The 23,806-nt window shown below is 49.8% G+C and overlaps 1 protein-coding gene across 4 annotated transcripts in view; it reads left to right on the top strand.

Moving 5' to 3' along the window:
* Positions 1–752: 752 nt before the first annotated feature.
* The window catches only part of CASZ1 (castor zinc finger 1), a 265,607-nt gene continuing 242,553 nt past the window's right edge, over positions 753–23,806 (top strand). For 2 of the 4 annotated variants that reach the window (XM_075018169.1, XM_075018165.1), the window contains exon 1: positions 753–986. The gene's annotated coding sequence lies outside the window, so the exon portion shown is untranslated. Of the gene's footprint in view, positions 987–1,776; positions 1,896–2,051; positions 2,175–23,806 lie in introns of those variants that run through there. The other 2 variants (XM_075018167.1, XM_075018166.1) reach the window with 2 other exon arrangements.

The following is a 23,806-nucleotide window of genomic DNA, read 5'->3' as shown; positions in this document are numbered from 1 at the left end:
CTTCTACAAACTCTTATACTTAGGAATCATTTTAGCCATGGGAGTCCTCCCCTAATGGGATAATTTATCATGCTGATCCTACAGAGCACAGCAGACCCATATACCTGAGCAGAGCCTTGCTCAACCCTGCTGCCCAGGGCCAGACCTACAGCAGGATTGGGGTCTAGGGGAGGTATGCACTTTTAGGTGCCTGCAAGACAGGGGCCAAAAATTCTAATAAACTCAACGAGCCCTTTCTAATTCTAAGTGCTAAAGAATCCAAGCTAAGGATATAAGCATCCCCCTCCCGCTCCCCATTTATAAAATATACTGAATTCTGTTGCTTAAAAGGGAGAGACCATCCCACAGAGAAGGAAGGATCTAGCCCCAGGAAAGGAGGGTGGCAGAGTTCACCAGGCTGTAAAATCCCGGATCTTTCACGTAACTTTCAGCAAGTTGCCTGAAGTTGGGGAGTTTAGCGAGTCCCAGGGGAAAGCATCCGCCGGGGACTGGGCAGGGCAAGAAAGTGCCCCGGTGAGAGGAGAAGGCGGAGCTGCCCTTGTTAACTAGGGATGGGGACAACCCCTCCCCTTTTCTTGCCAGGGCAGCGGAATCCGGTCCGGGTTTTGCAGGTGCCCCTCCCTTGCCTGGGTGCCCTGCCTGCTTAGAACTGAGTCCATTCCATGCTCGGCTCCCTCTGCCTCTCCCCCGCCCTCTCCTCCCCTCCCCTCCCCTCCCCTCCCCTCCCCAGCCCAGCCCAGGGCAGAGGGTGGCCGGGCTCCAGGCCGGGTTTTGCGCGCTGCCCGCCCCCCTGTTAGAAATAGGAAAATTCAATAATCAAAGCGAAGGGGAGAGAGAGGAGAGGAAAAAAAAAAAATCCGGGATCAGGGCAAGTTTGATGGCGCATGCGCGCTGAGGACTCCATCCCAAACACACACACACACACACACGCACGCACACACATTTCCCTTGACTTGGAAAGTCACCCAAAGCCGCCCCAAGTGCAGGTAAGCCGCTCTGCTCTGCCCAGCCCCTGCCCCTGCCCCCCGGGACCCCCACCCCGCCCTGGGCCTCCAGCCCCGGCCGCCCCCCAACTCCGCGGGGCGCAGCGGGGGCATGGCCCTGGCACAGAAGGGGGCGGGGGGCACATGGCAGCGGCAGGTGGGCATTGCCGGGGGCGGGGTGGGAGGGGGGACAGCGGGCTGGCAGCGGGGGGCGCAGGGCACCGCGGGCTGCCTGGGGCTCCGGTGCGCTCCCTGCGCGGAGGGGCTGCGCTCGCTGCCCCGGCCCGGACACTTGGGGGTGGGGGGGGGGTGTGTGCAGCGCGCTGCCTCCCGGGGGTGAACAAGTGGGCGGGCGCGGGTCCAGGATGCACACCGGGCTGGGCAGGGTAGGGGGCGCCTGTGCGCCACGGGGGTGGTGGGGGGGGCAGAGCGGTGCCGGCTCCGGAGCGGAGGTGCTGGCCTGGGGGGTGGCCGCTTGTCCCGGACAATTTCCAGGGCTTAAAAAAATCGCCGTGGAAATGGGGGCGGGAGGGGCCGGGGGAGGTGTGCGCCCCCCTCCGCCCTGCCCCGCTCCCTGCCGGGGGCGCAGGCACCCCCGTTCCCCAGAGGCTGGGCGAGGGGGTCCCAGCCCCGCGGGGCGCAGCGGTGATGCTCCCCCCGCCCCCGGGCTTTGCCAACTTAGGCGGAGAAGAAGCGCCGAGGGGCGCCCCCCGCGGAGACAGGCTGGGGGCGCCCGGGCGGCTGTGGTCGGTGCCAGGGAAGTTTCTTCAAAGCGTGTGGGCCGGGCTGGGGTCCGGCGGGCGGCGCTTCCCCCCGCCGGCTCCGGACGCTCGGGTCCCGGCGCGGCGATGGAGCTGGGCTGGGAGCTGGAAGCCGAACGCTCGGCGGCGGGGAGGTGCCCGGGCCCCCTCGGTGCGCTCCCTGGAGAGCTGCGCTGCCTTCCCGGCTCGGGGCGCGCCCGGGGGGGAGCCGCTGTGCCCCGGCGCGGGGCGCCTGTGGGGGAGTCTGTGCCCGGGCCCCGGGTGAAGCCGCAGGTTATTTTTACCCGGTGGCATTTGCAGAATGCGCAGCTGATTTGCGATCCCGAGCCAGGAAGTTTTTTCCCCCTTTTCTCGTTCTTTGCGAATCCGCTGCCGCCGGGAGAGGCTCGGGCTGCGCCGGGCAGGGGCGCGGAGCGGGGCGCCCTGGGGGGTAAGGGGGGCCGTAGCGCTGGGCGGGCGGCGGGGGCAGCTAGCGGCAGAGGGGTGGAGTGAGGGGAGCGGGGCTGGGGGTGGGGGAGACGGACGTCTGGGATCAGTGGGGTTTTGGTGAATGTCGCTCCATGTTTGGAGACTCCCAGCACAAGGGAACAGGTGTCCGAACTGTCAATCACCCTGGGGCCTGGCAGGAAAAGACACTTTGGGGCATTGACAAAAAAGGAGAATTCAGAAGCCTTGGAAATCCAGCGGGGCAGGGTGCGCCTGGCCCAGGGGAGGGGAGGGCAGGGCAGGGCAGGGGCCCTGCCTGCCTCAGATCTGCCTCCCCAAATCTTTAAGGACTCCTCCGCCAGCGAGGAGCCCCTAAGGTTTGTGGCTGGCACAGGGGTCACTCTGACTCCTCAGGCAACTGGCAAGCGGGGAATTAGGTGCATTTGTTCTTGGGGGTCTGTAACTCCAGAGAGTCCTTGAGATTTGTATCTCCCTCGCTGGAGGTGGGAGGAAGTGAACTAGCTGGAGTCTGGGAGTGGGGACCTTGACCAGTAAGTTGGTGGTGGTGATTTCCTGGGAGATAAGTGTGTCTATACCATGACAAGCTTCCTGGAGGAGTGGAGAAAGAGCCCTTTCTTGGTTGGTTTGTTTTTTTTTTCGGGTGGGGGCGGCAGGAGGTAGAGAGGAGGAGCTATGGGGGAAGGTGGCACATTTAGTAAAGGGTGATGAAATCTGGGTGGGGGGGAAGGAAGAGGGCTCTCTGGTTCCAGCCTGGGGGTCGGTTCACTGCACCTTCTGCACAATTTGTTTGGAAAACTTTCTGAGGGGATCGTGTGTAAGGCTTAATCCACATCACTCTGAGTTAAACCCATGTACTTAGATCCTCTTTCCAAAAGCGGGAGGAAGATGAAACTTTTGGTGAACTTCATGCATGAATTTTGCGTGCCCCCCGCCTCCATCCAGATGCAGCCACTACAACCCTTTCCCTTTCCCTTAGAACATGTCTGTCTCTCCCACCCCCCATCGCTTAGGTGTGTTTACTTCTGCTGTTGCTGTAATAACTTTTAAGGTGAAATACTCTCTTCTCAGGGGTTTGGACTTCTGCCTCCCAGTCATTTCCCTGCTTCCCTTCCAACACCCACTTTCTTATTTATACTTTGTTGCTACCTTGTTAGCTACCTTAGAAGCAGTTTGTGGAAGAGTTTATGGGGGAATATTGTTGAACTTAAGTAATCAAGTTTCCAGATCTTATGCCTCCTGTTTAATTTATTAGACTAGTTATTTATTCTGTTGATGATAATCTGTTGCTGGTTTCTATGGAGATGTTAAACTGATCTCTTTCAGAAATCAAACTCCATATGCACTAAAACGTTTAAAGGGGCAGTGTCCCCATTTGTTTGTGGACTTTACCTTTTCAGTGGCTTTGTTGGCCTCCTTTATATTTTATATAGTTAAAAAAAAAGTCTGAAGTTGAAGCTTTGTGCAAGAGAGAGCTTATTATGACTAGCAGAAAGTCAGGGCTTTGATCCTTTAGTTGCATCATCATTTAAAACAGATCATTCCCTCCACATCAGACCAGATAGAAGAACCCTACAAGATCAAAGTCATCTAAAAACTATTGTTAAAAAGTAAAAAGGGAAAAGGTGTTATGAGGATGATCTTTCCTTAATCTGCTCATTTTGTTCTGAGATTTATTTTAGCAATGAAAACAAAAAACTTGTAGGAACTATATTGTTCTTATACCTCTCAAGCTTTTTAAATGTTAAAATAAGTTCAAAGTCAAATACCTCTCCAGATAAAGTGCATGTTAAGGTATATTTATTGCTTGTTTTCTAAATGTAGAAGGTCAGAATCCAGAAGGCTATCGCATTAGAGTAGGTTTTAATAGTCTTTGTTTCAGCTTAATGAGAGAGAAGTATAAAAAGCATTTTCACTGTCACATTTATCCAGTTTTAAAGGAGAATCTCTGCAGTTTATTCAATATTATTTGTAATTAAAAAAGATCCCCTCCTTTTATTTTATTACATATTATCAAGAGGAATTGAGTGAAGGAAAGTGAGAATCTCATACATTTCTGACATACATAAAAATTGCGAACTCAACATGAGTTCGTGTATTTATCAAGCTGACAATGATGATATAAAGCTATTGTGTTTCCTGCTCATCATCTTGGGGATAAAGTTGGAGGTTTTAAAAAGCAAATTATTACCTATGTGATGCATTTTTAATAGCTAAGTGAACTTCCCTCATTTTTTCCTACCTGTGTCCTTAAAACACTTCACGTCCTCTAAAACACTTTCCTTTTTTCTTTCAACACACTTCTGCATTTTTCTTGGAAAAAAAAAATTGCAAATCGTAACTGGAACCGAAACAGCCCCAGATACAGGTTTAATTTCAGCAGATAATATCATTTTCTCTGCATTTGTTTGGTTTGTAATGGCTTCACATTATTCTTCTTTTGGCTCATCAGTGCAGTTGCATCAGTTTTTCTTTTTAAAAATATATTTTTGTAAATCGTCTGTTTATTTGTTTGATTTGAATTGCAAACAGAATTGACTCTGACAAGTAAAAGGGTGGGGGGAAGGAAACACTATGGCTTTAAACTCAGGAGTTTGCATATTCTCCTTGTATCTTTCCCCTTTGCTAATTATTGTGTTGTTTTCAGAGCAAATATGTCATATCCATGGCGACCAGGCAGGTTTATTGTCTTTCAGAAGCAATAGCTCACATAAGTAATTAATGACTTCTTTTTTTTTTCCTCTGGCTTAGGTTAAACAGATCATTCAAGGAAAGTCATCTCTCTCTCTCTCTCCCCCTCTTTTCTTTTTTTTAGCCCAGTGACATAAGAACATGAGTTAGAACAAGAAAATACTTTAACCAAGAAGTCAACAGCTTATTTTTTCCAGTTTCTTTTTAAAAGCTGTAAGTGTCAGCTTTCCACACACATGACATTGTCATTCTTGCAGTTTCAGAGCAAAGCCCTAGTGCAGGGAAAACCCTTGGAAAGCTTGAGTTCAGTTTGTAGTTGTACAACAGAAGAAGGTGGTTTGGGGACGGCAAAGGGGTTGAGGAAATCAGTGTGTCTGTGTGTGTGTGTAGGAGGGAGTCAGTGACCAAAAAAACAATGTCATCTGGATCTGACGGATTGTAATTCAAGTAGTTTTCAGGAGAGAATTAATTACATGATTTTATAGGTGTAGATGCTTATTTACTCCATTCAAAACAATGAAGCTAACAGAAAAGACAAACTTTTGAAAAATTAAGTCCATATAAACTTGAAACTTAATTTACATGAACTTATTACAAATAGTTTGTTTCAGGTGTAAAAGTGATCCTTCCCATTTCCAATTCTCATTCTTCCTGTTCAATCAGAATCTGCCAGGGACTGTGACTTACCGAGAGGTGATTTCCTACGTGTCTCCTTTGTATTTGTTAATTTCATTTTTGGAAGAATTTATATTTTGTCCAGCTATATAAATTCCTGGGAAGATAAAAGCACTGCTCAATTCTATAAACCAAACCTTTTGTATGTATTGTATGTTTTAAAAACAAAACCAAACCCCATTTGGCTGGATCAACTACATTATTTGCTAGCAGTGATTCCATATTCCACAACACTGCTACTTTAACTTTTAAAATCTGTTTCCATTCTGGTTTGTAACACTAATCAAAGAGCAACTTCCTCTGCATTTTTTTTAACTGGCTTGGGTTAATTAGAACCACTTGGTTAATATTTTGTGCATTTTGTATGGACACTGTTTTTGGGCTGAGACACATGGTCTTCTCAATTTCACTTGAATGAGACACCCGTAGAATTCTATATTATTATTTCTTTCCAAATCTATATCTCCCGCATCCCTGCCCTCCAGAGAGGTTTGTTAGTTCAGCTATCAGAACCTAGAGGCAGTAGACGTTAACGATAAAAAACACAAAGAAGAAAAGAGATTTTGGTATTTAGTTTCTAAAGAGCAGAAGAGAAGCCCCGAAGTATTGTAAGGCTGAGTTTTCAGCAGAGTTGATAATTGAGCCTTTAACCTTCTGATGTCTATATCAGAAAAACATACCCAAGCAGAGAGAGGCAAAGAATGAAAGCAAATACTAGGCAGGTGGGAGCTTGGGATATTTCTGAAATATTAGCGTATAGATCAGGGCATACTTATAAATATATATATATTCAGTTTCATTAGGTTCTGTGTGGTTTCCAGTGCAGTTGTACATCAGCGTGTGTTTGTGATGTGAATAGATCAGACTTGGGAAGACTTGTCTCTTAAAATTTAAGAAAATGTAGATAGTATTTTATGGACTGGTTTGTAGTGGTTTGTGTTTTTTAATGAAAAGCCAAATGGGTAGAAGTTCGGGCTTTTGCAGGCTCTGATTTCCTGACTGTGCTAAAGGGACTTGAACCAAACCACTTTAGCCACCCCTCATGGAAGTCATTTCCATGTTCAGTCACTATATTTATGGTTCAGCTGTATGTTTGCACCACCAGGAAGGGGGCCAGGGAAGAAGGGGCAAGCGAGTACACAACGGGGCCCTTAAAGTTAACTTGCATTGGGTGCTGAAGACTGGCGCTTAAAAGAGAAGCAAGAGCGCATCGTAAATTTTGCTAAAATTAATCAACCGTTTAAGAGCTCAACATTAACGAGGTTTTCCAGGCAAGCAGCTTTCTTCTTCTTCTTGTTACAAAGTCCAAGAAGGTGGGGGCAGAGTGGAAGGAAGGGGTGTGTAGAATTTAAGCAAAAATATAAAAAGCAAAAAAAGGCTGGATTTGTAGAATATAAATCCCCTGGTGTCCTTGATCATATTGTCAGTTTTTTTTTTTTTTTTTTGGTCGGATTTGTCCTGTGTGTCTTTGACGGAAAAGGCACGTAGAGAGAGAGAGAGAGAGCACGAAGAGAGCGGGGGTAGGGGAGGGGGACGTGTGGCTGCTTTGGAGCTCATTATCATTCTTAATAAGTCTTAAGGAATAAAGAGGAGCATTGAGTGTAAATGCTGGGTAATCCTAACACTCCTCAAGGTGAGAGGAGTCTCGAGGACACAGAGAAGGAGGAGGAGGGGAATGGGGGGTTGGGGGGGCAGGAGAGAAGCTACCAAGGAAAGTGGTCTCTAAGAAAGCAGGCATGGGCTAACGCTGGTGGTGTCTGTCGGATGCTTCAATTTCGTTTCACAGGCCCATGCCGGGAAAAGTTCCCTCCGAGTTTCTCTCGCTCACAGAAAGAGCAGAGCTGGCCACGGAGGTCAGGCCTTAGCCTCTGACACTAGCACTCAGTAACAAACTTCAGAACAGGGGCGAGATTGACAGTCCTCTATTCCCAGTCCATATTCTGTGTGACCGCTCTACCTGAAACCCTGCTACAAGGGCATATACTCTCTCATACTGCCCTGTGCTTTACAGCTGGATGCTTTGCAGTGCTTAAAATGTCGTTCTCATCTCCCCAGCCCTTGGCAGTCTCTGACTCATGCAGACTCTCCCACCTCTGCCCCTTTCTGTGTCCGTCTTGTAGGAATTCCCTTCTTCTCTGTGTGTCCTAAGAAATCGGCCTCTGGCTGCCTTTGCTTGTAAGGAGCGGAGACATCCTGAACACACAGCTTCGGACACTAGGTGGCTTAAAGTATAAGAATGGTTCGGTAAGCCAGCTGGGGGAGAGAGAGGCATGTGTTCGCTCCGTCTGGTGGGCTCCTTTATTCAAACTTTAGGCTGACGGAGAAAGGCAGCAGTACCAGCCAATGGATGATGGGCTCATGCATCTTGTTGCCTACAGCTGGGGGATATGTCTACCACCATGTTAGAGCACCTAAGCCTTTACGTGAGTAGAAACTCATAACGTGTTAAAGGGCTTAGCTGCCTGCACTCCCTCTATCAGGAAGCAGGAGACCATTTGTCTCATGAAGTCTTCCACTGTCATGGCACATCTGCCCCACCAATCACAAAGGACAGGCTTGTTTCATTCACAAGAAGGTCTTGTGTCTACCTGTTGGCAGGCCCCGTCTCGCCGTGCTGTGTGTATGCTGCGGTGCTAGAATGCTCCTAGGTCCCTGCCCCTTTGCCACATTATTACTTCCCACCCTGAGCCCAGTTGTAGATGGATTGGTGGGATATGAACTGGGCCTTGAGGGCTGGATAGAAGAGGCAGATGCAGCCCTGCGTCTTTAGGTTTTCCTCTAGATCTTGTGGTCTGTCCAATTGAGGAGATGGTCCCCAAGAGTGATTCTTCTCTTGAGATAGCATCATGAGCTGAGCCTCCAGCCGAGTGATCCTACATGTCTAGAGCTAGCAAGGGAGGATCTTCCCAATAATGACTTTGATCAGTCTTCATGAGAGGCCTGAAATAAGATGCTCCGTGTCCTGTCTAAGCCCTCAGTGTCTATGTTCACATGCTTTGCTGCAGCGCTGTTGGAATAGGCTCACCCGTATTTGGCAAAGAGTAGCTCTAAGTTGGGGCCAGGCAGGCAGAGCTAGGGACCAAAGGTCACTGGCAGAGCAGCTGCATCCTGAGCTGCACCAGCACTGGCTTCCCTGGTGCCACCCTACCCAGGGGACCCCACTCTGAGCTGTGGGCAGCACCTAGAGGTGACATGAAGGTTTAGTCCCCAGGGCCCATCCAGTCCCTGGCCTGTCTACTGAGGGCAGAGCTACACTGGACCGCAAGTTGATCCTAGTTACGTAATTCCAGAGACAGCAATTACACAACTGGAATCAACGTATGTACAGTCGGCTTATCTGGCCGTCCTCACTGAGGGAGAAACTCACCCATTGACCCTTGCTTACTCCTCACGAGATTGAGGAGTACAGGGGTTCACTGTAAACCTTTGATGGTTCGATTTCGTGTGTCCCCACTCGGCGTGCAAAATCGAACCCCAGAAGATTGACCTGGACGGGTTAATCTCTCAGTAAATGCAGGTGTCCCCTCAGACTGCTAACGAGTGCCAGTTGCATCAAACAAGTGGAGCTTTGTACCCTGGGACCTGTCCAACTCCTGCTCAGGCCAGCAACGAGCTGGTGGAGAGTAAATTTCACTCCCTACCAATGCAGGCAAGAATTGAGCTGGCTGCCCGGGAGTTAAAAATGGTCTGTCGATGCCAGTGCCTGTAACCTCTTCCATCCAGTCCTGAGCTGTGCAGGTGAGAAGACATGTGGGACTGATGTTAGGTTGCAGAGCAGTGCATTGGCTTGTGTCTTGGGCCCTTTCCGTGTGCCTGATGTTTTGCCCAATGGGGCTATGTGTTCTTTCCAGAAAGTGCCTTGGTTTTATTTTCCCATCAGCTGAAAGGAAATGAAATACACCTCCGGGAAGGCGTAAGGCCAGAGGGCACTTTGTCCGATCTTGTCTGGAGTCAGTCTGAAAGCTGCTCCCAAATGTGGGCAAATACCAAAGGTGGCCAAGCCTAGAGGTTGCTAGGAGGAAAGGATGTAGACTACATGGACTTTTTAGGAGCTCTGTGTTCTGAGGTGGCTCCTTTGGAAGACTCATATGGATGGGGAAGGCCTAGCAATGGAACCCTTGGGACACAGAAGATTTGGATTTTGTAGGGAGCCCTGGTGCAGTCGTTCCCTGTTAACAAACAGGTGACACAGAAGGTACCGTGCAGTGTCTGTCCTCCAGACGTGTGAACGTTTATTGAGCTGGAGCTGGGAGCATAACTCCTGCCACTAGGCTGGTGGGATGGTCTATTAGTTGACATCTACTGGGAGGCTAATGAGCTGTAATCTCTTCCTGATTCTGCCATGGATTCACTGCATGACCTTGGGCAAGTCACTTCTTGGCTCTGAGCCTCCATTCCCTTGCTGCACAACTGAGCTCATTCACCTTTTTAAAGTGCTTGGGGATCCTTTTGAAGAAGCTGCTTTTGAGGGTCCGAGTGTCTGTAATGGGCTGTTTCTGGGATGCTTGTTGGGGGCAGTGACTGTGCCTCCTGCCTTGGCACCTGGAGAAGCCACTCTGGATTTAAATCTCTCAGGTGTTGATCCCAGGGCCGTTGTCAGGGGGAGGAGGGTGTCTGCGTCCAACCCCTACCACACCCTGTACTACTTTTACCCCTTATGGGCAAAGCGTTTTGTGTCCCAGCTCCAGGCAGGCTGAACTCAGCATGCGGGGACCATCCTGGGAGGTGTTCTCTTCCACCCAGCTCAGCCCATCCCCAAACCCCTGGAAGGGAGGACTGCACAGGTTCATGCCTGTCTGATTGTTGGACAGTGAGGCTGGCAAAACAACTCCTTGCCTGGCTGCCATGGTGTGTGCAGTGTCCTCTCTGTAAGACTGTTAGTGACCAGGGATGCAGGAACTGACCCCTTTCACCAGTGCCTCGGGGTCTGGCCAGTTTTCTACAGAGGCAGCCTCACACACTCCTGCTGGCAACCTGGTGAGGCTCCCATGGTTTATCAGGGCCTCTTGGCAGTGATTTGCAAACAGGCCTTTGGAGATAAGTCCTGGTGCCATGCTAAGGGCTGGTGGGACAGATCTGAAATGCGGCAGGTTTATGAAAGAGAAGGTGTGTGAAATGCAGTCAGCAGCTCCCATTTCACTGTGCTATGCCAAAACACAGTTTCTTATTTCAGTAACTGTGATCTTTCGAGGAGGTTAATTTCCATGACGAACTCCAGGCCATGTGCTCAGAGGATTTATCTAATTAGACTGACACTTTTCTTTTAAAAAAGAAAATTAAGCTGCCCCTTGGAGGACTTAAGTATTTTAAACTGTGGGAGCAGCAGCCAGCAGCATGATCTCTGCCCACTGAGCAAGGAGAGAGGAAATTTCCCCCTCACCCCAGGCCTCTAGGTCAGACTTCACCAAAGCCCCCAGCTGCTTTGTTTTCTTAGATAGTGGCTGGATGCTTGCAGAGCATTTGATTTTGCCTGAATGAATCCCTAAAGCCTCATCTGGCTGCTTAACTCATGACGTTCCAGGTGGTTACGTGTGCAGGACAGAGTGCAAGGGTGAGGAGATGGAGGCTTGTTGCTATGTCTCAGCTGTGTACAGGAGGAATTGCCTTCTCCCTGGATGGTGGTTCCAGTCTCTGTGATGACTCTGGGTGTCTCTGGCCCCATCACCATAGCTGCCTTCTTGCTTTCCAGACCTTGAGTGTTTAGCTACCTGATACCAACGTTCCTTCTAATCTATTCCAACCACTGGCAGATTTTTTTCATCCATGTGCAAAATAAATTTTATGCTCACCAAGGACTGACGTAATGTGCACCACCATTAGCAAGAACAACCCTTGCTGTGGGTGCTCCGCTAATCAGCAGTGCAGCATCTGAATTTCTCTTGAGCCGGACTCATAAGAGCACAGTTTACAGGTAACACTGGATGGCACCTGTGTGAGACAGGGCCAGGTGAGCCCCAGTGCACACATGGGGAACGAAAGCCTAGCGAAACTGACTAGGCAGGGTTACACAGGAAGTATGATTGGGAGCCAAGAAAGATCCCTAATCTCTGAAGTCCCAGCCTAGTGCCCTAATCATTGGACAAGTCTTCCTCCAAGTCTGTTCAGACCTGGGCTTCATTATTAAGGGCTTTTGGAGTGGAGCTGAGCCTTTGATTGTAAACTAGATTGAGGTTGCTGGGCACAGACAGACCCTGTGGTTCTTCAGTACCAGACGGGCAAGCCGTGTGTTACCATCCAGTGTCTCTCAGTAGCCTGCGAGTGCGCTGCTGACTGCACTCCACTACCCGCCCTTGCTTCTTGGGCGAGTAGGGTGGTTTGTTGTGTGTGAGTCTACTCTGGTGGGGACTCCTGGAGCCAGGTGTGTGCCCAAGAGGCAGATTGCAGGATGGCTGCCTTGGGCGCACTGAGGCCAGATGCGTCACTGGAGTAGCTGAGTGCTTGCCCAGTGTGGAAGCTGGTGCTTGCGAACAGGAACAGTGACTATGGTGGGAATCTGCCCACCACAAGGGTCTGGATGGTGGGGTCCTCACTTACAGTGGACAATGTCTTGCTGATGGTGTGTGAGTAGCCCATGGAAAAGTGCTGAGTGATATGAGCAAGGGTCTTCCAGTCTGGTCCAATGGGGTTTTTATTATATATGCTACAATCCCCGGGGACTGGAGTCATGAAGAAGCCACAGTGGATCCAGGCTGTGAGTTTGCTTCACTGCTGCTTTGGGGAAAGGTGTGTGGAGGGGAGATCAAAAAGAGATGCACCCACCTGACTCCCCACCTTTATGCAAAGTTATAGGTATAATAATAAAACGTGATGCGTGTTCAGAGATCTAACTGCAACCAGCCCTGTTGGCTGGGGAGTGAGCGAGCATGCTGGCTTGGCTAACCATCCCTAACAAGTTAGGAGTTGTATAAACTTACAGCTGTAAATTTACTCGCTTTTGAATCCCGCTGGCTCAGCAGGATCTGAACCCGTCTGCTTCACTCGTTGTGGTATGCTTGTCGTTCACAACTTCTGGCGCCCCCAGCTTTGCTGAACACACATGCTCCCGCCCCAAGCAAAGGGCCCAGTTGTGAACAACCCCGCTCGCTCTCACTCTCTCTCTCCCCCCACTCCTGCACACATAGCTTTGTTATGGTCTAGGCCGGAAGAGGCTGTGATCTGATTGCTAGTGCATCCTTGTCTGGCCCCTGTAACCTGTGCTGGAATGGCTGGGTGAGATCAAGTCCAGTCCGCATTCCTCCCATCCCACGCTACTCCCCACAAACACTCTCAGGGGTTGACAGGGAGCCTGCGTGGGGGCAGAGCTGGGTGTGGACCACCTTGTGCAAGGCCCCAGTCAACTGCCCTCTGCCTTTGCACAGCAGAGCTGTATTCATTTGGGTTACCACTTTGGTCAGTACGTCATTACGGCCCGCTCCTGTAGGTTTTATCCAGCCATGAGCCCTCTCGAAGTCCGTAGGCATTTGCTTGAGCACAAGCTGAACCCTGTTTCAACATGTGTTGCTTCCAAAGGTGTTGAGTCCTGTTTAATTGACAGCTCCATCACCACAGATGACTTCCAGGCTGGGTTGGCACTGCTGGGCAGCTGAGCTTCTGGCCTGTCTGTTGCCATCCCCAGTACAGGTGGGCCGGAGAGTTATATGCCCTGAAGCAAAACTTGGCAAAAATATACAATTAAATTTTAGTGAAAGCAGCTCCTCAGATAAGCAGTAATTGGTCAATGAGCAATGGCTGGGCTGAGCAGCCTGCGGGGAAGGCCCTGTTAGTTCCTGGCCCTACGGCACCCCCTCCTGGCTTCCCCCTGTTTGCCTCATATGTCTTGTTTTAAATCCAAATGCTAATCTCTCTCGGGCAGGGCCCATATCTAGGTGTGTGCATATAGACACCGGTCCTTGTAAGGGTCCTTGGGCCGTACCTCAATGCAAATAAAAACCATGAGCAGTAATGAGATTGTGCTTTCCAACAGTGTGATCAGAATTTGCTTCTCTAGGAGATGGTCCAAGGCTTTCCAGCTTTGCTTGCCAGGTGAGACCGCATAAGGGAGTGCTGCACCTAGTTGATTCGGTTTGTCCTGTTAGCTGACCCTGCGGTGGTGCTGAGAGATGATCCCAGGAGGCATGGGTCTTTAGCTGACCCACTGTGCCTGCATTTCTCCAGTGGGTGCCAACTGCCCGGCCCCTTTAGTCATGGGAAGCCAGTGAGAAGTTGGAGGAATACTGCAAACAGCTGTGGGGTGCTATCTGGTAACATGTACAGTCTCCTTGCAGTCACTAGGCCATGCACTGTGCCACCAGGAGCTCGTGGGAGGGTTGGGGAGGGCAGAATATTAGTTGTTTTTGCAGCAGTTGTTTCACTGCTGCTGACGCAGAGCTCTCCGGAGATGGTGTAGGGGTACCTGGCCATCGTTCCTGCTGAGTCCAGCCTGGTTCCTGTGCTTCAGGATGAGTCAGCAGGTGTGTAGATGAGTTCCCTTGGAGCTAGGGGGATGGACTCTTCCCTTCCTCCCCTACCTGGGCTAAAGAACCCCACCCAGCACAGGGCTTGGTGAATGGCTCTGGTATTGGTGGCACTAATGGAGCTGCTCTCCCAAGAGCAGATGGAGGTGGATGAAAGTGGAGGGGTTTGAGAGAGCACCTCACACCTCCTCACCTGTCACCCATGTGCTTACAGTCACCTTAACCCATGGTTAGGGTCCCCTGGGCCCCTGAAGGGTTAAGGCAACTCTCCTTGTTGGATCTGCTGGCAGGAATGCTACATCCTCAGCCTTGAATTAGTGGTGGTTGTGTTGCACTTGCTTGCTCTGGTTTTGATGAAAGCATGCAGCCAGAAGCTCGGTGCACAGGGGCTGCCAGCTGACAGCCACTGTACAACCTCTTCCAACTGACCCTTGGCATTGGCGGCATAGCAAAGTCGGGCAGACTCAACCTTTCAGCTTGGCACGTGCCCACTGGCCACACCCTCAACCATTGACACCCACAGTCCCCTCAAAGGACCACGATATTACCTGTTTCTGTATCCATCAGGAGTGGCAGGATCTAGTCCTGGGACTCCACATTGTACATGGAGTCCTACCTGGTCAGAGGACTTTGAAGGCCTAGTTTGGAGGGAGAGAAGCTAAGCTACTTGCCAGTATTGTCTTATGGAGATCTACTTGTTGCCTTCCCCCACTTGCCTGGCAGTCTTGCAAGAGTTTTCCCTGCTGATCTTCCAGTTAAAGTGGTCCCCAGCAGTCCCGATGTCAAATACCATCATGTCAGTTGTTGAAAGTCACTGTGTTCTCACCAAGAATGTCTCCAGAGTAGGCAAGTCCAAGGTTTCCTGTTACTGTGCTACCAGAACCCCATGGCAGCTGCAGAGCTGAGATGGCCTCTGATGGAGTTGGATGTTGGTTTGTCTGTGTAGCCGCAGGAAAACAAATTCGAATTTCTGCCAGAAGTGAGAGTGGCGTGTCGGAAATTCAGCCAGGCTGATCAGAGTTACTGTTCCAGTATTTTTCCATCAAGATCTATGGGAGTCGGTCCCAGGACCAGCTAAGAAAATCCAGATGAAAAAACATATAAACCAGAAAATCTGGATTGTCTGTTCCTGGAAAAGCTGGATTCCTTTGTCTCGGGCACCTCTTTGCATTATGGGCTTTGTCATGAAATGATGCTGAAGTTGCGTAAAGTCGGAGGCTTTATCTACATGAATGAAATATTAGCACTAATGTAATGATGCCCACATGCAAATCCTGAATAGAGACCTGCAGCACCAAGCAGAGCAGGGTTTCCGCTGACACCTCTTGATCCAATAATTCAGCAAAAGAAGCTGCCCCTTTACATGCAATTTTGGTGTTGAGTTTGCAACTGTGTCACTAGTTACAATAGCCACAGTTTCTAATTGTACCAGGGAGCCTGCGTCTTGGTGATCCAAACAGAACACAAATGTCTCAGTAAAAGGCAAGCAAAGAGCCAATCCAAACGTCTCCTTCTTTGACATGGTCTGCTCTCTATTATCAGCCTGAGGAAGGAGGTGAACAGGTGGCAGATAACAAGGCAATTTAGAGAGACCAAAGTGCCTTATAAAAATAAACAGAGAAATGACCTGCAATCCAGTGCCCCAAAATGTGCCGTGAGACCTTTTCTCATGCTGACAACTGTCTACCTACGCTCACGGGGCATCATCTATAGTTCCATTTGCTGCCATGTGTAACAAGTGATAGTTCTCTGTCCCAAAGACCTGATATTCTAATCTGTTTACCCATCTCTGCATAACTAACTGTAGTGCAGGCCTAACTTGTGCACACTGAAGACAGGGAGGAAAAAAAATCTGCCTCCTTGGCTATTGGGCCAAGTTCCAGAACTTCCACAGTCTCCAGGGAAGAGAGAATTCGAGTTTTTCTTCTCTAGACTTGCCCAAGAGGCGAAGTCATGATTGCCCATGGTCCCTTTGCAAAGTACAGTAGCTCTGTGTCACGGGAGGGATTTTTATTGCCCCTTGCACAGAGGGGCTTGCGGGTAACCTGCAGCTGAGATGGAGCTAGCTTTTGGGTGCCACTAGCTAAGCACTAGCAGAGGCTGGCCTGCACTTCTCAGAGTGACTCAGTGACTGGAATTGTGCTCAGGCAGTAATGCCTTTTGTCCTTTGCCCAAAACTACAGCCCGGTTTAAAAAAAAGATAAAATTCTGTTCTTAGTTGTCCTTTCCTTGCAGGTGGTGCCAGTTGGTTTTTGCTTTATTTATACAGGGCGTGGAGACAAGAAAAAGAAAACAAGGTGGAACTCGGACAAGGCCCAAGAAATGTTCGAGTCAGACAACAAACTGCCTTTTGTTTGGTCCTGGGGGCGGGGGGTGAGCAAAGTGGGTGTTGGAGAAAAGAAGAGGAAAAAGGTGCAAAGGACCAGCTCAAACCAAGCCTAAATCCTCCTCCCTGTGTGGTTTTCTTCCTCCTGCTCCTGTTTGATTATTTCCGTTTTTCGTGACTGCAGCCTGGCCTGAGGTGATTTGATACAGATTAGACTCAAGCATGGAGGGTTTCTTGGGACTGTGGGGAGGAGTCTTGCTGGGAGCCAGGTTTCCATTGTGTGGTCAACTGGGGGTTGGGAATCTTTAGGTTTGTTTTTCTGCCATATTGTTTGAGTGCTTGCGCCAGCTGATCGAATAACTGGGACTGGTGAGTGGGGCCCGCCCCAGCAGCACAAGGCAGGCATGGGGGCCCACCGGGCCCGGAAATTAATATTTGGGGCACAAAAGTGGCAAAATCAGGAATGGAAGTGCAGATCACAGGGTCAAAATGTGTCCAAGAGCCCTGGATGCCACACAGTGCTTAGAATGGGAGTCTCAGCAGTCACTAGACACTGTCCACAGGACCGTGGCCTGGATATGTGTCTGAACAAATACTAAGTAATAGGCCCCATGCTCAGAGGTGGTGGCGGGGGGTCTCTTGGCCCTTGGTGGATCTAACTGACATTGCCAGCAATCCTTCCAGCTGAAACCTACCCCTGTACTGAGTGAGATGTTCCCATCCCTCCATGTAGACTGCCAAGCCATCATCAGAGGACAGTGACTTTCTGCAGTATTGTTCTCTCTCTTATGACAGCTGGCTGGTGCCCCTAAAGTCCCAGCTTCTGGAGTCCTGAATAAAAGGGACTCAATGCCTTTTTTTTTTTTTTTTTCTCTCTTCTCCTTTTCTAAATTAAGTTTAGTCGTCTTGGTTGCAGAGAAACACTTGCAGACATGACCCCTAAGGGCTCAAAGCCCACGAGGCAAGTAACGCAATTTTTCAAAAGACCCGGTATAGGTTTTTAAGCCAATCTGACAATGGTTGACTGCTCAGGGTTGGCAGTGTTATTTGTTTATTTGTATTGTGGTCGTGTGTAGGAGATCAGGTCACAGACTGGCACACTATAGTGTCAGGCCCTGTACAAACATAAAACAAAAAGACGGTCCCTGCTCCAGAGCATTTACCATCTTACCAGAGACGACAAGTGGATACAGCTGGGGAAGCACAAGAAAGCAATGAGACAATATTGGTGGTCCCAGTGCCTCAGCTGACCTCTTTGTGATTTCTGTTGCAACTTACCTGAGTTAGATTTGTAACAGCAGCTTAGACGGGCTTCTTGTGTCTCTTACGCCTACTCTGTGCTAGATTAATTAAGCTGTCAGATACCCCTGAATGTGTGTAGAACAGGAAAATGCCCTGAGTGGTCTAGCCACTGGTTAGAACAGAGGAGCATGTGATTGGTTTAATAACCATAGATCCTTCCTGTTTGGGGCCAATGAAGATCCAGACAAACAGTTTAACTAGTGCGCCTGCTACTCTTCTGCAATGCATGAGTGAGCTAGCAAACTTTCCCAGAGTGCACTGCTTCTGCAAGTGGCGCTAGGAATTGTGGGATAGATACACAGAGGTCATTTGCAACCGAGACTGTGCCAAGGTGGGACAAAACTTTAAACTGATTTTAATATAGTGAACGTGGCTGAACTGAGTGGTTCATTACAATCCGTTCATTAACCTGTTGTGCAGATGAGGCCTGGGCCATGCAGTGCCCCTTGCTCACCTCAGTTTAGCTTACTTCAGCTATAACTCTTCCCTTAACAGCAATAGGACTCTGTTTGCAAACAACAGAAGCAATAAAATGCCCCCCGACAAGCAGCTGCACTCATGCCTGGTTCTCTTACATCATGAAGGGGCCCTAAATGCAGACACACGTGTATCTGGAAACAAACCCAGCCCTCTGTACTCATCTGGGAATGCTCTTCTCCATGGTGCTGGCTGGTGTCATCCAGCCATTCCCTTTCTCCTGTGTGTGTCCAGGGTACACCTTCGGTGTACTTTTGCTCTGGCCCATCATGGCGCAGTAGCTGGGCAGTGAGTAAGCTGTTGTAGGCTGCAGCGTCCTCTCCCCTGTAGGCTGGAAGGTGAGGAGGTGCAATGTTTTCCCACTTCTGTAGTATCTCACATCCAAAGATCCCCGAGTGCTTTGCGAATGTTAGTCACTGCAGCCATGAAATTTACCCTCGAGGCAGGTATTAGCCTTGTACTACAAGAGGCAGCCCAAGGGGGTTCAGTGACTCATCCAGATGCACACAGAGGAAGGATGGGTAATACGATCCAAATCTTCTGATACCTTGTCTGTGCTTTCACCACTAGACCATATCCCCCCTTGTGAGATGTGAGAGCTCCGTCAGTTCAGTTATGTGCAGGAGAAATGTAAGGGCCAGGGGCTCTGTTCAGATGGGCTAGAGTCACTGTGTGGATCCAGGATGTTGCTGAGCTTCTGTGCAGGGTCCCATCCAAAACCCCCTCTCCTTCAGGTGATGACAGACTCGTGGACATTTCCAGACCATTTAAAAAAAAATCCTCAGGAAGTTAACTCATTCAAGGCTCTCCCCTATCACTGGAGAAGCAGATTTTTGGGGGTGCAACCACTTGACCTTGCTCCCGAGCACATGCAAGGTTGTGCTCAGCTCCTTTGTGGATGGATCAGGAATGTTACTCGCAGCCCAGGAAATGCACTTTCCCAGTGTGGTCAGACAGACTGTCAGGTCCATCCTGGAAAAACTCTTTTGCTGTGCCTCCACCAAGGCCTGGGAGACCATTCCCACGTCAGCTGGTGAGTCACTGTATGATCCTGATCCAGTCACTTGGGCAGGTTCTGAATTCAGTGAGTACCAGCATAAACCTGGAGTTGCTCCGTTCCGATGTGTAGTGTTACTCCAGATTTATACAGGGGGAAGAGAGTACGGAATCTGGTCTTTAGGCTTTCTATACCTCAGTTTGCCGCTCGCTACTTAATTAAGCTTACCCATTGATAATTAGTGGTTTGAGTGTCTTGGATGAAAGGCCCTGAACACAGGGAATCTCTAGGGAACAGACTGGGTACAAGGTGGCAGCAGCAGGGCCTGTGCTTCGGAGCAAGGGTCTTTCATACAGTCTGTTCCGAGCTCAGGAATGACTGTGGGGAATGATTTCAAAGCCACCACTATGGAGATTAAGGGAATGAGAATGTAAATCTCAAGTAAAAAGGTAATTGAATGTAATAGCAAACACTGCTCAGCCTATGTTAATTTTAGCTCTTCCCCTGGACACAAGGCCTGTATTAGTGTTTTATTACCATTTTGTTTGCACTAATAAAATAGTAAAATTTATTTCGAGGAAGTTGAAGGATGGTTTTACAATGCAAATTTGAAGATATTGGGCTTTTCATTTATGCCACTGCTGTTTGAAACCCTGAAGGGTGTAAATTAGCCTCCCGAGCCTTGGGGGAGTGCATTGCTGTGGCAGGCAAGGGCAGGGTTTGATGCAGGGCATGAAGGGGGAGCCCCATTTCCAACCCCAATTCTGGGACTAGTTCAGAGAGGGATCTGATGGGAGGGGAGGAAAGCCTGCCTGGGCCCCGATGGGGGAGAGAAGGGTTGGAGCAGGGTTGGAAGCTTTGAAATGTGGTCACTCACTTGCTAGCTGGCTTCCCCAGTTGTGATTGTCAAGAGTGGGTCGGGCGGGATCACAGGAAGCAGGGGTGAGTTAGAGTTGTACCAATGCAAAGTGTTTATCAGTTGTGCTGAAGTTTTGGTTGATCTCTGCTTCCTGGCCCAAACAATCCTTCCTCCCAGCTCACCTGGCCTTCCTCATGTTTCTGAATCCTTTATCTTCCTCCTCAACCCCAGCCCATCCGGTGGCTGTGCACTGCCCTGCTTCTGATTCATTACTGAATCATGGGGCCTCTAGTAGTCAGGCCCACATCCCAAGAGTCCTGTCTTAATTGTTCCCTTCTGCCGTGAGGAGGCCTCCCCGTTACTAAAGGGGGAAGAAAGGACCGAGGGTCTGTTTCTCCCAGGCTTGGCACGTTGTACCATCATCTGCAGCAGAGGGTGTGAACGTCTGCCATTCCGACCGGACTTTGTTCAGCTGCCATGTGATGACAGCATAGACAACAGTAGTGGGCAGCCCTGACTCAGGCTAAGAGAGCCATGTTGCACTCTAAAGAGTGGAATTGGCTGATCTGCCTGTGGAGGTGGGCAATCAACTTGGAGGCACACCTGCAGGTCACCAGCTTCTCTGAACCTCTCTAGGGCTGGCAATCTCCTACGGGTACATTTTCTTGCAAGACTTCAGGGGTTTCCTGACTCTCTTTTGGACAAGAAAATGCAGCTGGGGCCAGAAACAGTCCCTGGGGGCAGGATCTCAATTTACGGTTGTTCGAGTCTCCAAGGCTCAGTTCTGGATCTCAGTTAAAGTTCTGAATTTCTTTTTAATTCATCATCTTGTGCATTCCAAAGCCTCTAAGCAGTGGTAGCATGGAGGGCCCATTCTGTGTTCCTAGGAAGATGGTAACTGAACATGTTTCTCTGATTACTGGACTCAGTCTTACCTTTGTTCAATGATCCAAGGTCCTCTGGCTCCTTGCCTGGTGGGGCAAACAGCTCTGCTAGAGTAGATCTTATCTCTTTTATGCCGGTTGCCAGATTTCTGCAAAGGGATTAAGATGTTGATTTTTGATGCCAAGAACCTGCTGTCGAGAAACTTCCCAAAGCCCCAAAATGACTGAAATGAGCCAATGAGGGCTGTAGGTAATGATTGTGAAAGGCCATTATTGGGATTAGCCAAGGTCCCTCTCATCCTGGTTCCTATGGGACAGTTGCACCCAGGAAGTGTCCCTAGTTGCCAAATGTTTCCTGCCCTCCAGTTTTAAAAGTCCTGCCACCAGCCTGGCCTCGGTGCTGTGTGCTGCTGCTGCTATGGTGTTTGGTGTCCTGCCGTCTGATCTGTCTTGGATCAAGCTGCCACTGGTCGTAAAGTGGCACAGGATGGGCTTGGAAGGAGAGCCAGACATCTCTCCCGGCATGCCTTTGGCACCTGAGTATTGTCAGCTTGACTGCAGGCTCTTTGGGACAGAGACCATCCTTTATTCTGGTGCGGCGGGAGGGGACTCTGAATCCTGATTCTTAACTATTGTCAATCACTTGTATTCCATTAATGTCATCCACCCTAGGGAAACTATGGCTCAGAAAGTTTCCACGACCTTCCCAAAGGAGAGTGAATGGCAAAGCTTTGGGTACAGGAGTCCAGATTCCCAGCCTGTGTTCTGACAACATGCCCTGCTGGGCAAGAATCAGAGAGCAACAGCCATTCTTAAATCTCTTTGCAGCCCCAGAGAGTGGCAGAAAGAAAGCTGCTCAAGGAGGGCTGTTAGGGCCGTGCGGGTGGGTGGGGGGCAGGGCTGCGTGTGCTATAGGAGTGGCAGAGGTGGAAGCAATTTTGGCAGCATTACCAAAGAAAACAAAGATGCTTCTTTTAGCATGGCACTGGGGTCTGAGTCTGGGGCGCAGTGTGGCTGTGTACCCAAGGATTTATGGAGAGCATTAAGCAGAGGGGTTACATGTGGGGTAAATTGCAGTCCAAAACTGTAATTACATCAGATAGCAAACAGAAATGGGTAAAGAGGATTACAAGTCTGCCCTGAACTCTGCTGGACTGGCTCCATTTTGTACACCCACAGAGGCTTGGGGCGTGCATGCCATAATTCCTCCTTCCCCATTCCCTTCAACTCTTTCATGCAGCTCCAAGGTCTTTTGTGTTGATATTGCTACTTGGGGGAAGCATGGAATTGACACGGTCTGGATTCCATCCTCCACATCACCTCCTGGCCCTAGGCAGTGAGATGAGGAGAGCCACCGTGCTGGGCCAGCCAGCCTCACCCTTCACTCACTGTCCTCCTTTCTTCCCGGCCTGGGGTATTGGAGTCATCACTGCTCAAGCGCAAAGGATGAAGGCCAAATCCATGGGGATCTGAAAAGTTCAGGAATGGAAATGGGCTGGAAGGGCCATCTCACGTGTAGGTTGTGAGCCAGCATGCAGCCCAGGTTGATAAGCCCATCTGAAAGCTGCTCTGCGGTCTGTAGTCAATGTGGTTGGTGCGTGTGAAAGGGGCACTTGGCCTAAGTCTCAGAGTTCGTCTATGTGACCCAGGAGATCGACTGGTCAGGGTCATCTTCCAGGGTTCAATTTTGTGTGTCTACTGGGGACATGCAGAATCGAACTATCTGGGTTCGACAGCTGACCCCTGTACTCCTCATTCTCGTGAAGACTAAGGGAGGTTGATAGGTGAGTTTCTCCCATCAAGCTCCCTCAGTGAGGATCGCCAGCTAAGTCGATTGTAGATACGTCGATTCTAGCTATACCATTGCCATTGCTGGAATTGCTATCCACGATCGATGTTACGGCCTGCCCTTCGAAGAGAGGTGCTGTCTGCAGCTCAGCAGAGAGGCCAGAGACTGAATGAGACAGGGCTTCATTCTTACTCTCCTAGGACAAGGCTGAGACACAGTGTGGGGGAAACATGCTGAGGAGAGAGGCCTGCAGTCCCAGGACTGCCAGACTACACTTTTCGTCAGTGTTAAATTCATAGGACTTTATTCTGTTCAAAATCAGAATTCATTCCCATCTCAGTGGGCCTCAGTCAGGGTGGAGGAAGGCACAACTCCCTCTCCCCTGGATAGCAGCCCTGTGTGGTACACTGTTCCTCTCTGGGGTTAGGACCTGATCCGGTATTTCAGAGTCCCAAAGCTGCTGCTTTCTCTTTACTCTCTAATTTGAGGCAGGTTCCCAGGACCTGTTGAAATGTGCTGAGAATTCTAACTTTGCTGCTCCCACCTCCTGCTCTTTGTCGTATCTCTGGTTCTATTTGACTTGCTCTCCCAGGACCTTCCCATCTTTCTCTCTTCCTGTGTCAGGCCCTGTGTGTCTCTACAAGCCTGTCCACACACCTGCAGTTGAGAAGGTGCATACAGCGTGCGCTGGGATGGCTGAATGTGTTTACCAGACAGTAAGGATAAGGTGTTAAATCCCCTTGCTGCCTTCCCAGGCCTGCTTCCTCAGATGGCTTTCCAGACACCTAATCCCAGAATCCAGAGCCCCTGTCTGCTGGGATCATTTCCACTGATGCTAAATTGGTGAGTCTCTGCAATGCAGCTGGGTCTGGATTCCAGAGGCTACAGAGTGCTGTTTTTCTGGCAGGGGCCTCTACTCCCATCTCACCCAAGCGTTAGCTCATTGGGATGCATGCTGAGCATTGGTGGAAAGGACTTGTGGCCCAGGGTGGAGGTGTTTTGATGTGGGCAGGAGGCTTGTGCAGGCCCCAGCGAGACTGGCCCCCCAGGTAGATCTGAGATCCAGGACTGATGGCAGAACTGTGCGGGATGTGACTTTACCAGATTCCATTCGCTGAATCAGAAGCATTTTAGGAGCCAGCCCCTGTAAGGCTGTAAACATTTA

The sequence above is a fragment of the Carettochelys insculpta genome, chromosome 23 (assembly GCF_033958435.1).
Source record: "Carettochelys insculpta isolate YL-2023 chromosome 23, ASM3395843v1, whole genome shotgun sequence".
In the NCBI taxonomy this organism is placed as follows: domain Eukaryota; kingdom Metazoa; phylum Chordata; order Testudines; family Carettochelyidae; genus Carettochelys; species Carettochelys insculpta.
Note: the sequence above shows the minus strand (reverse complement) of the source record. Positions and strands in the feature narration are given on the sequence as shown.